This window comes from Solea solea, chromosome 18 (assembly GCF_958295425.1).
Source record: "Solea solea chromosome 18, fSolSol10.1, whole genome shotgun sequence".
Classification (NCBI taxonomy): domain Eukaryota; kingdom Metazoa; phylum Chordata; class Actinopteri; order Pleuronectiformes; family Soleidae; genus Solea; species Solea solea.
In genome coordinates, this window is record NC_081151.1 from 21,813,109 (window position 1) to 21,826,208 (window position 13,100).

A 13,100-nucleotide genomic window follows, 5' to 3' on the forward strand; every position below is an offset into this window, starting at 1 on the left:
TGAAAATACAAAAATATTGGAGCGATGTCTTGTTTGAAATACAAAAGGTTCTGAAGAAGGGGCTTGAACTCAACCCGGTCTCCCTCCTTCTGGGTCTTCCCAGTGATCGTGTAACTGATATATATCAGAAAAGAACTGTATAATGTTATGACATTTTGTGCTCGAAGAAATGTTCTTCAGCACTGGATCTTAGATAAGGCTCCCTCAGTGGTGGGATGGCATAGGACAATAAGGGAGTACATACCTCTGGACTTTCTCACCTGTCTTCTGCACTCTAAAACTGATACCTTTGAAAGAGGTTATTGCTTGACTATATTAATGTAAATATTTCTACTATATTATATATCTTCTATGTTTTCTTTCTTTATTCAGCTCCCATTGTATTTCACTCTGTATTGCATAATGTACCTGTCACATCTGCCTGGATCTGATCACCCTGTTTGGGTTTTTGTTTTTTGTGTTGTTATTCCCAGCTTGTTGTTGTTTTGTTTGGTCCTGTCTTCTGTATGTTTGTTTGTTTATGAGAAAAATGAATAAACACATTTAAAAAAAAAAAAAAAAAAAAAAAAACCTAGTATCAGAAAACTGTGGGACTTTAGCTCTTTTTGGACAAACTAAATAGGACCAAAATAAAGAAATATTACATTATTTTAAAGTACTAAAAATACAAATGTGAAAGTCATTGTTTTCCACATTCTCTTAGCAAACACATGAGTGTGTTGTTCCTGAGGCAGGTACGGGAGGAGCCCAGTGATGAAGCTGTGAAGCAGATGGTGAGAGAGACCGTTAAGTTTACACCGGGGAGAGTTGACATGATTACTTCTTTCACACGTAAAACTATTACTGCTGCCACCAAATTAGACTCATTTACACTTTACCGGCCACTTTTACGCCTTACACCTGTTCTACTGCTCGTTAGCGCCAGTGTCGAATCGGACCGATCGCACGGCAGCAGCTCAATGCATTCAGGCACGAAGACGTGGTCAAAGGGATTTAAGTGACTTTAAACGTGACATTGAGTATTTAAGAAACTGCTGATCTGATGGGATTGTCATGCAAAACCAACTCTAGTGTTTGCAGAAGATGCCAAAGGTCAGAGACTGGTTCAAAATGACAGAAGGGCAACAGTAACTCAGTTTTAACAACCTGTTCTCTGAACACACAACACGTCAAACGTGAATCTCGAATCAACAAGGACGTTTGAAACACCTCTTTTTTTGTTTGCTTGTCTGTTTTTTTTCTTTTATTAGATTTATGTCAACATTTAACTATGTAGCCGACTATGTTTTGGAGGGGTTGTGTACAATGGGCTTCTAACCTTCCCTGCACAATGTCTTACCTATACTGATTTCTAATTTGCTGTTATATAGTGTCCAATAAACTTTATTTTTTATTAATTTACACTTTATTTGTCTTTGGTAGAAGATGTAAAACCTTCAATAAATCTTCTGTATGTCAAAATGTAACAGTCTTTTGTTGTTAGAGTTGATGAATTCATTAACAATGACACGTCTGTTTCCATTGGTGAAGCAAGACAAAGATATTGTGACTGTTTCTGTTTTTTTACAGCAAGGTGTTTGAGTCACTGGTTGGAGAAAAAAAAACACTAGAATGGTAAAATAAGATAACATTTTATTTGTGGCATTTTAAGATGTTATTATTTGCTTCCATGTGTCTTATGTGTGTCACCTTGCTTCAGCCCCGACGCTCCTCCGTGTCTCCCACGATCAGCTGCTCTCGATTGTCCCGGAAACGAGGCTGAAGCTCAGGGGAGTATCTGGCCTTTTGCGGTAGCAGGTACCAAACTGTGTCACTTCTTCTTTTTCAAATCTGTTTTTTTTTTCCGTCTTTGGCCTTTTGGAGAAGGTAGTTTTATTTTTGTTTAGTTTTTGGCTTCACTGACACAACTATGTCGAGTTTTAGAAAGTTTTGTTTGAGGCCTGCAGGATATTACAAAACTTCGCCCATTCTGCAAAATTTAAATTCTTAAAAGTTGACACATTTTTCCATTCAGAACAATTGTGTGCAGAGAAACAATGAGCGGCTAAAAATAAGAGAGGAGGGAATTAGAAGCAGGGGGTGGTGACAGTGTTTTCCCTGCGATGATTAACGGCCTGTGGATTTCTCACAGCATCAACACTCTTTATTGTAGTGATGGATTTCATCTCGTTTCTTTCATCTCTCAATTATTTCTGTACGTTTTCGTAACGCTATGATGAACTTTTCCGACAGTTTCCCCACAGATTCATTCGATTTTTATGTTTTGCCAGACGGAAAACAGTCGGACACACGAGGCTCCGCCCCCTCGCCGCGCTCTTCTGCCGCAGTGCCCGTCAGTCATGTCCTGGGCTCCGACAGTGAGCGGCCACCTCCTGTCTATTGATTCGGATCTGTCTGGAGAGGAGAAGCCGTCAACTGGGCTTTTAGCTTTATTTAACCAGCGAGAGTCTGCTGAGCACACATGCCGTCTCTGAACACAGCTGGGGCCCAGGTTTTGCTTCTCTTGGCCACCGGGGCATATGGGGTTTTAACTGCCTCCCCCGAGGGCAACAAGGTAGCAGTTGTAGGAGGAGGAAGCAAAGTGTTACACTTGTTCATTTTCCCAGATGAAGCAAAAAATCAGGGGGATGTCAGGAAGAACATCACTTTTCATTTGTACTCCACGTTCATGAAGACACAAGTCAAGAAAGTCAAGTGAAGTGTAAGCGGATGAATTGCTATTGATTAGCCGTAATCCCCGATTGATTTCACTTATTGAACACTTGAAGGGGAAGGGGCTTGTTGGAGGATGTGTAAGCTTTAGGAAAACTCCGCTATGGATCGTCTGTGATCGATTCGAGGGAGGTCTCTCTCGTGTTTCGCCGCATTTACTCACACGTCGCACATGCTGCTCTGGACCAGCTCCCTGTCTCAGCTCAACTGGAACTCCAAGTTTGCATAAAAATGCAAATGTGATCACTTAAGAGTAATGAGCCATGTGTCTTTCAGCCCCATCAAAGCCAAGATTATCTCCCCAAATCTGCTCAAAGCATTATCAGCCTCGCCAATAGCACTAAAGTGAGGAGCACTAAGAAAAACATTGTTTTTCTCCCTCTCAGCCTCCAATAAAAACAGAGTGCTAAAGCCCGATCTTGTCCTCTCGATTGGCTGCAAGAACCTGCCAAAAATATTAGGCTGATTGGTTGTTGCTAAGCAGGCGGCTCTCTGAGAGGGTGGGAGCTTTGGCGCCCTGCGCTCGGGCCTAGCCCTGCCCCCTCTGAGCCACGCTGCCAATGTAGAAGTGAGGAAGAAGTCACCGAGAGCATCGAGTTCAACTTCAGAGATAAAGCACAAGATGGAGGAATTTCATTCTGAAAAGGGAGATGAAAGGCTTCTGTGGACTCTTTGTGCTCCAGATAAAGAAAAGGAGGTGCAGAAAGGGGGGGGGGGGGTGTGTTGTAGGTGGGGCGAGTTGTACTTGACTGTACAACTTTAGGGTTACGGATGCAGGAGGAAAAGGTGGGAGGAGTAGCTACAAAAATAGCACTGAAACCATCAATAAACACAAACCAAACAAAACAAACAGGCCGACTGTTTCATTTAGATTTTGAGGCAATTTATTTTCCACGGCTGAGCCCCGAGACACCGCTGCTCGTCACCAAAGGGAGAACATGTAGCCTGCGGGTCTGCTGCTACTGCAACTGCTGCTGCTGCTGCTGCTGCTGCTGCTGCTGCTGCTGCCGCCGACTTTGACAAACGCAGGCAGAACAGAGCCCGAGGAAGACGTTGGAAAAGAGAATGAAAAGAGAGAAAGAGGCAGAGTAGCGGGGCTGCCAACAGACTGAGGGCTGTTAGCGTTCCCTGCCTGTAATGCTGTCAAAAGTGTCATGATAGTGCCGAGTGCCTCTTCAGTGGCAGAGTGTGGAGGAGCAGGGAGCCAATTAGCCTCTCTCTCTCTCTCACCAGACTCTCTGCTCCTCAGAGACCCTCGGCCTCAGTCTGCACACACCGGCAAAAACCGAGCTGCTGGTAAACACACTCCATTGAAAGAAACAACCAGGATGTTTACACAGGCCTGAGTCTCCAAGGAGCGGGAGCCGCCAAGCCGGACCAATCACGGCAGCTTGACACTTGGCAGCAGCCAGTGAAAGCACTGTTTTCCTCCTCGCTCAGCCAATGGACGCGCGGCTCTGCAGACTCTGAGCCAACGGCAGGGCAGAGCTGCCTGTAACCATGCAACAGCAAGCAGCCCAAACGCGTGCTTAGACGAGAGATGTGCTGCCGCGCAGCTGCCACTCGGCTTCCCGCGCAGCCACGGAGAGGCAGGACAAAAATATGAGAGCGTGGGGAGCACGTGGTGTGAAAGTTATGGATGCAGCGCCGAGCCGGCCGCACCCAGCAGCAACAGCAGCAGCAGCAGCAGCAGCAGCAGCAACAGCAGCAGCAGCAGCAGCTGCACCAGCAAGAAAAAACAAGAGTCAAGTGCATTCCTTCAAACTGAAGGGAGGTGACACAAAGAAGAGAAGGTTTTAAAAGGTGTTAATTCCACTATTTTTCCACTAGATATTCCATGAATGCCTGTAATTACAACCCGGTTAAAGAAAGACAAGTTTAAATAATCTTTCAAAGAACTTTCTCATAAAACGGTTCCATTGAGTGCAGGATATTTTAAGACATATTTAAACACACAATCAGCCTCAACTCATAGATATGCTGACATGGACTAAACTCTTTTAGAGTGTTTTTAAAAATCAATGCTAAAGACTTTCCTTTTTACTACAGCCTCTTAATAAATAAGATTATCATTATGTTCCTTACTTACATTATTGATTTCAATGCCTTTTTCATTTGTGTTGTCTTACATTGTTGTTGTAATTTGACAAAATGCCATGAAAGCACCTTGATTGACACATTAAATTTGATTTAGCCTTGTCTAAGCAGGACTTAATATTAATAATAATCACATATGACATAACTCTGAATTTGTTAAGTAAAAAAAGTTGTTTTTTTTTATAATCACGTGGACGTGTCAGACCTGCGCTGAGCTGTTGAGCTTTAAAAGTCAACCTCACATCCATCAGGGTCACTGCAGCAGAGAGCAAAAGGTGTGGTTTAAACTAAAACACACACACACACACACACACAGTTAAAAGACTCTCTCTCTGACGCACACCAACTCACACGTGGTAAAATCCAAACTCTGTGGCGCCACATCGCTGCGAGCTGATTGGCTGAACTGCAGCTCTCATCCAAGCATCTGATTGGTTGTTGCTAAGCAGTGAGGAGCCATCCGGAGTGAAAACAAGACAGCGTGGTCCCGCTAACTACCAGCTAACTCCTTGTTTTTCCAGCCTCCCCTCCCTCTCCCTCTCTCCTCTCCCTCTCTCTCTCAGATTAGTCCACCTTTCCTGCCTCGGCCCCACCCATACTGCAGTGCTGCTGCGGGATGTGTCCTGCCGACTTCACCAAAATAGCCGCCGACCTAATAAATCCACACCTACTAACTCAAAACACACATTAATGAGGAAGTGGCTACCGCTGCTGTCACTGCACACGCTTTGTGAAACACACACGTTGCAAAATAAGAGTCTTCAACCTCCATCAAGTGCAAAGAAAGTCAACAAACCCCAACTTATTTACACTAGAAAAACAAGCACAGTGTCTCCCTTATGTTGCTATTTATTTAATGCTTTCTTACATACCTATTTCTCTTATTGAGATATTAATGTTTAAAAAATTAATTCATTAAAAAAAAAAAAAAAAAAAAAACACCAGATTTGTGAAAAAATAACTGGTTACATAACAAAAAGGAGATGGAATATGAGATTACGTAAGCTTCGCTCAGTCACACAAAAGAGCGTTGGTTCTGTGATGAAGGACCGCGGTTTAAAGAACTAGGTTTTTGTTAAGTGCTTCATTTGAAACTTTCCCACAGGGAGTTCAATCAACTTCACATTGACCTGTTATTTTGGGGACAGGATTCTATTAATAAAACCCACAACATCTCCCTGCCCGGTTACAGAGAGCAGAGAGAGACAAAGTAAGTGTGGGGGGGAGAAAAAAAACAACTTGGAAATGACCTCTCCTTTCCCCGGAAAAAAAGGAAAAAAGAAAGAAAGAAATCTCCCTCCTCCTTCTTTACCTAACCTAACTAGAGCCAGACCCATGCGACCAACTCAAATTCTGAGCACTGGCTTGTTTCTCGGACCCAATTGGCCGACAAGCTGCCCGGCTTGGCCGATTGGCTGTTGCTAAGCAGTAGGCTGGTAGGAGCCAGGCGGCGAGCGCGGCGGCCCAGAAGAGCTGTTGCCCCTACAGGGCGTGTGTGTGTGTGTGTGTGTGTGTGTGTGTGTGTGTGTCTGGGGGGTGGCAGGTTCAAACAAAGCTGCTGTCCTCTCTCCTCTCACCTCCAAGTGCTCCCCCGAGGTGCAGGAGGCCCCGATGGTACGCTCTCTCGCTGGCAGAGACATCAAACCCGGCAGTGCCGTCACATGTATGACTCTCACATACACACACAGGTTCACACAGCTATCCTTCTAAGGACTCGCACTGACTTCCACTCATCTGGAGAACCAAAACAAAGCTGAACCTAACCATAACTGGTAAAATCTTAACAACAATTCTAATTTTGGGTCTTAACTTCACCAGCTCTTCAGAAAATGAGGTTCTTCTTCTTCTTATTATGACTCTCTTTAACAGCAGGAACTGCGACTGCGATATAATTCGCGATATCAGGGGGAAAGGTGATTTTTACATCATTATTCTCATTTTTATTCTAAAAAACATTCAAAACGATTACTGTGTGACATTTGTGGAAAACAAAGATGTTCTCTTCAGTTTGTAGACTAAGATGTGTACAGATCAATACTTAATCTAAAATTATATTTTGACACATTCTTTTTGGCTTTGCCTCCTGCAATTTGTATTGTAGTAGGCTGTATTGTGATTTCAATAGAATTATGATGAATTGTTCAGCCCTAGTCTCTTTTTAGCTCTCCTTGAACAACTTCCTTTCAGCTTTTATACTCTATATAGAGAAATTATTATGTCTCTGTAACTAATTGTACTATTTGTGTTGCCATCTTGAACAGGACTCCCCTGGAAGAAGAGCTCTTGTATCTCAATGGGACTTTCCTGGCTAAATAAAGGATAAAAGGTCCTGACAAGGTCAGTGTTTATGCCAGAAAAGGTCCTAAAGAGGTAACAAATACAAGAACACACACACACACACAGACTAAGACAGATGTAAACACGGCGTGTCCCCAGAGCGCGCCGCTCTGTAACGTATAGATGGCGGAGTTAAAAGTGAGGTGACAAGCCATCAGCTGACATAACAGCGGCTCACGTCACCCAGTGAAGGACGGATCAAAGCTGACGTCTGAAATATTTATAGATGACAGGATACAGAGGTGGAGGAGGAGGAGGGAGCGGGAATATTTAAAGAAAATCCAAAAACAAAGATATTGACACCTGAGCAGAGGCTGGTTCTCAAGCTGTCAACATCTAACGACTGGGAAAAGCTGCAATCTAAACCAGAAGAAAACAAATGGCTCATAATAAAAGGATTAAGCTCATCATGGTGACTTTCTAATAAGTAGGAAATTGTGGTAAAAAGAAAAGAACGCTAATATCTCACGAGTGACGTAAAATACTTTTCAACATACAGTCCACCAGGGGGAGCCTGCATCTTTCCTGCCATTCTAGAAGCACGTGTTTATAATTACCGTAATTACGATACCTACAGTTACACTTTGCCAAAAAGAGGTTCCAGCATTTTCGCTGTATCCGTAAGCTTTCAGAAAATGCGTACAAACACGAACTTACTAAACTAGCAAGCAACGAGTTTAAAGCAGAATTATTTAGATCGGGTTAACCATAACAGGAAACTAACCATTAATAATGGTCTGTGCCTCTTAGCAATAGAACCTTGACAAAATACAAATAATGCAAAGTGGACGTTTCGGAAGAGGTTGACAAAGCTCCGCCCCCAAACACCAGAAGAGGTGGGTTATTTTTAACGTTTACTTAAATGTATACAACGTTCTGTTCACTTAAGTGGTGTTTTTGTGATATTAGTTCATCATACGCTTTCAAAAGATGGGAGGAAATACAGACTTTGCAACAAATTGAAAGCCACGCCCATTTTATAAGTCTTAAACTACAACGTAAGTGATTTTGGTTCCACTTATGAAACTTGAGTTTCATGTCTGTGGCCATATGTCATGGTCAGTCAAATGGGGGAAAAAAATTTAAATTTATGCCACAATATTTCAGCGTGAAATTGCAACATTTGTGACGACATTTCATATCATTTAAAAAAAAAAAATATATATATATATATATATATATATATATATATATATAGTGCAAAAATAAACAGACATTTAAGTGGCGAGACACATTTAATTGAGTTTTTAAGACCATTTTAAGGTTGTTTAAGGTTTTTTTTTTACAATTATCGCAATAATATTGAGAATTTTGGGCAAGATTATTGTGACAGTGACAATTTTCATATGATTCCATGTCTGGGGATGACATAAACAAACATGTGTGGATGTATTTTATGCCCAAACAAACAAAAAGGGTGGAGTCCAATAATATATATATATATATATATATATGACACAACTTTTCCAATATCTTTCCAAGTAATGACAGACGTGTTAACGTTGTTATCAAGACTGGGCGGCACTTGTTCTCATAAGCTGTGGTGTGTTTAACTCAGTAAACAGCAGCAGTGGAAGGTCACAAAAGAAAGTGCAGGTAGAGATTATTTACATCCTAAAATCTATTTTAAGTTTACTGTTTTTGACACTTTCAAAAGTTGAGTTTGAGTGAAACCACGCTCGTTATTTTCACACTGATGAACAATTCACTCTAAATTCATTCTTTCCCAGTTGTTGCAAAAACGTGTTTTTTGACATTTTGGTCAGTCGTCTTTGAAGGGAAACGCACCTAAATCACAGTCTCGTTCCTGGTGACATTTCTAAAGTTCAACAACAATCCTCCCGACAGATGGATGGAAACAGAGCGTGGCGTGGCGCGTATACCCAGGGGGCGACATTAACCAGCAGCGTCTTCGTGGGAAGGTAAAGGAAGTGTAAGATGAGAGAGAGAGAGAATTAATGCCAGAGCGAGAGACAAAGACAATAAATGCAACAAAGAGGCAGCAACAAATGCAGACAGAGCGACACTAAAAAAAAACAACCGAGGAAACCTTCAAGTACACAATTTCCTGATTTCAGCAAAATGTGTTTGTTGTTTTACACACAGGCGTTTAATGAATAATTAACCCGTTCATTCATGTGTCTGCCTCATGATCTATACTCATTAATTCTTTATCTAGGTGACTTTTACATGTTTGTTATTGTTGCACTGTGCACATCCCATCACAGAGTTGTTATTGATGTAATTACACACTTGGACAGAACAAAGAAAGGGGAAATTCAACTTTTTCCAGATGACTGTTTCCAGATTATTTCACTCCAAAACAACAACAACAAAAAGATAAAAGATAAAAGGGATCATTAAAACCTTCAATTTTTTTTAATTATTCATACTCATGTATTCTTAACATATTACCCATTAAAGCTAATTAGGGGGGGGGGGCAGACATATGGAGGAAAGCTGAGCAGAAAGAGAAGAGAAAGAGTGAAGTAGGGAGGGAAGACGCCGCAGCAGCAGCAGCAGCAGCAGCAGCAGAAGCAGGTGGATACGTGCCGTATATAAATGCAGATGGAGAAAGTGAGCGGTGGCAGGGTGTGACCAACACTCTGTGGAGTTTTCCTGCAGCAGCGGAGGAGCCTGGCAGGAGGAAAAGTCCCACTACAGCTACTGTCGGAGCAAAACACATTATTTATTTATCTGTTTTTCTTATCAATACTGTTCAACAGATGAAAGTAATGTTGTTTTTTTACATTATTACTGTATATAATTGCACTGCAGTGCAGATATAAAATGTAGATTGGACAGACAGACCATTAGTGTTGCTGGTTACTGAACTTTTTTGATTATTTATTATCATTAAACAGTTGTGTTTTATCAGATGGAAGGGGGAAAAAAAACCTTGCCATTGTTTATCAGCCATGAGCTGACCTGATTTCTAAAACTTGGCTTCAGAGACACAAATTAAATCTAACAAATGTATGAATCAGCCAACTTTGCTGCATTCATTTACCAAACAAATAACAATTGAAGAGCTTTTGTACAACAACTTTTTCAAGCAGGATTTTCTCAATGTCACAGCCCCCCAAAAAAACTAAATTGTGCCCGTTTCAGTAAATGTTGTGGTTTTTCTCGACACCGACAGACAACAACGTTAACATCAGTTAATACCAACGCAAAGCCACTAAATCAGTGCATCCTTAACTTTAACCTTTAACAAACAGGATGTAAAAAAACAAAAAAAACAGAAGCAACTCTTCTCTACGTCTTGAACATTTGGGAAAACAAAAACACACAACTAAAATCACACCTACACTTATCAACCTGAGCTTTGTGAGAGTGAGTGCACAGCTCTATTTACCTGGCATCCCAGATAAGAATAAACACACAACACTTAATTGTGTTGGCAGAACGCTCACAAGTGAAACTGAGGATTATGAAAGTCAAAAACGGGAAACGTGTTGCTTTTCAAAAAGGTTAAGTAGCGGCAAGTCTGAGAACAACGGCGAGAAACGGAACAAAAAAAAGAAGAAGAAGAAGAACCATCGGCTCCAACAATGTTTTCAACTCTTATGACTTACTTTGATCCGTCTCCATCTTGAAAAGCAGACGGCTGCACATTTATGAGACTACACAGAGAATAATTTAGCGTGGGATCACGTCGGCTTGAACAAGGAAAGCCTCTGAAATAACAATGATTCAAGGAGCGGCAGCAGAGTCAAAGCAGATGTAATGGTCTTGGTTTAAGGGAGGATAAAAAAAAAATAAAAGAAGAAGAAAATGGCAGCGAGGAGGATCATCATGAGGAACATGCTGCGCCAAACATCTAAGGTGGGCGTAAAACCTGTTTACCAAGGAAGACAAAATCAATGCCCTACCCACTGCACCAAGAACAGCTTCTCAGTTTGGACAACGGCAGCAGCAGCAGCAGCAGCAGCAGCAGCGAGTGTGAGGGGCTTCAGGAGACACATGTGCAAAGTAGTAAACATCACACCAACTGTGTACTTTCCCTGCACAGTCAAACACCTCTCTGTATGACAACATGTCATAATCTCCAATCACCACTGTTTCAGGTACGAGAGCAAAGAGCACGCTGCATGTCTGCGTTACACTACACTACACAAGAGACAACTGTGCACAAGACAAACTCCTTCACGGGTGCAGTCGATGTGAAGCAAAACAACCCCTACTGCACTGTACTGTCACAACGTGTCAAGGCACACTCTCTGGCTTGTTGTGTTGTTGTTTAAGCTTGCACAACTTTAAAAATCACCACAAATACACAGTATTTTCCTACACTTCTACCAATAAATCCCAAATAAACTGATCAACTCTCTTACACAGCAATAAAACAAAAGTTAATGAACTACTTGCCTAAAAGCAACTTTTATTTCTGGCTTCTTTTATCCTCTACAACAGTAAACAACATATTCAAGGATGTTGTCATTTTGAGGTTTGGGAAACACTAATGGATATTTTTCTGACATTTATTGGACCAAACAACCAATGAATTAATCAATAATGAAAATTAGTGTTACCACAATTTTCTTTAAATTTCACCCAGGAGCTCAAATCAAAACTTTTCTTAACTGAGATTTGATTTAATTGATTTATAGTGGCTGGCGTGTCTCCTGTCGGACTGTCAGCAGGGGGGGATAAAGCTGTGGTTCACGGCAGGATGACGATGATGTGAGTGTGATTGATGATGATCCGTCCACACGATATGATTTAAAGCAAGTGTGATGGAGGTGGAACACAAACAAAAGCCTGGAGTCACAACCATCACACAAAACCTGTTTGCTGATCACACCGAGTGAAGCAGCTGCTCTCAGATCAGTTCTGTGGAATTAACTGACGCACACAAACACATGCAAACACACACACAAACACACACAGCCACTTCATGACCATGAGTCACAGTTTATCAGTGGAAACTACAGTTATTTTCAGTGTTTGGTCAATAAAATCTCATAAAATTATTACATTACATGTCATTTAGCAGACGCTTTTATCCAAGGCGACTTAGAATGGCTGCTATGCCTTGTTTAAATACAGTTGAGTGTCACTCTTTGACTTTTACAGAACAGGATTAGAGACAAGTGTGGATTTGTTCTGTGAACCAAATAGATTAAAGAATTGAGAATTCTGACTTTCTTCTTCCCCTCAGAATTCTGACAATAAAGGCCTCCGACTTTAATCTGAGAAAAGCAGCTTTTTTGACTTTTTTGTCTATGCTTTCTTTAAAGTAACTTTGAAAGTGGCCAACCTCAATATAACAGTTATAGAAGTGACACCACAACAAATCAACATATCAAAATAACACATTGCAAATTCCCCCCCCCAAAAAAAAATCACAATTAAGACTGTAACTGTGTGACTGAATAAATCACGATTTACAGATTGTTTTTATGATTAAAATGACAACCCAGAAAATATTTGGGGGGGAAAAAAGAATCAAAAATCAAGCTACCTCCAGTTTTACGGTAAATTGCGTGGACAAACTTGACCAGGCGACTGCGCCCGTTATCGGACAGCCAGTCAAACTCACTCGCTAGCATGACAATGCTTCTGTTTCATGCTGTGACAGTTCGCTGAGCCGCTGAACGTTTACATTCGCCACACTTTAACAGCAACATGGTGACAATAGTCTGGTACATGTGGGTTAAAAAGGAGTTTACTGAGGGGAGGGAACCGCGTCACGCTGCCGCATCCACAGAAAGTTGAGAGCGTGCTGGTGCTAGGGCGGAAGAACGAGTCCTCCGCACATTAAACAGCTTCATTTCAACTAAACTTAATTTAAACTTTATTTAATTTCAACTAAATAAAGTCATTCCATCTTAATTACCGCTAATTTTACCATTGTGCAGGGTGGATAAACACGTACATGCGTTATGTAATGTCCGATAATGTGTCTAGCAGCTAGTTGTGTGGACTATTTTGCACTTAATTTTTTTCTT

General features: G+C 41.4%; 1 protein-coding gene across 1 annotated transcript in view; it reads right to left on the minus strand.

Moving 5' to 3' along the window:
• The window catches only part of eif2ak3 (eukaryotic translation initiation factor 2-alpha kinase 3), a 33,713-nt gene that overhangs the window by 19,934 nt on the left and 679 nt on the right, over positions 1–13,100 (minus strand). The gene's annotated exons all lie outside the window — the stretch shown is intronic.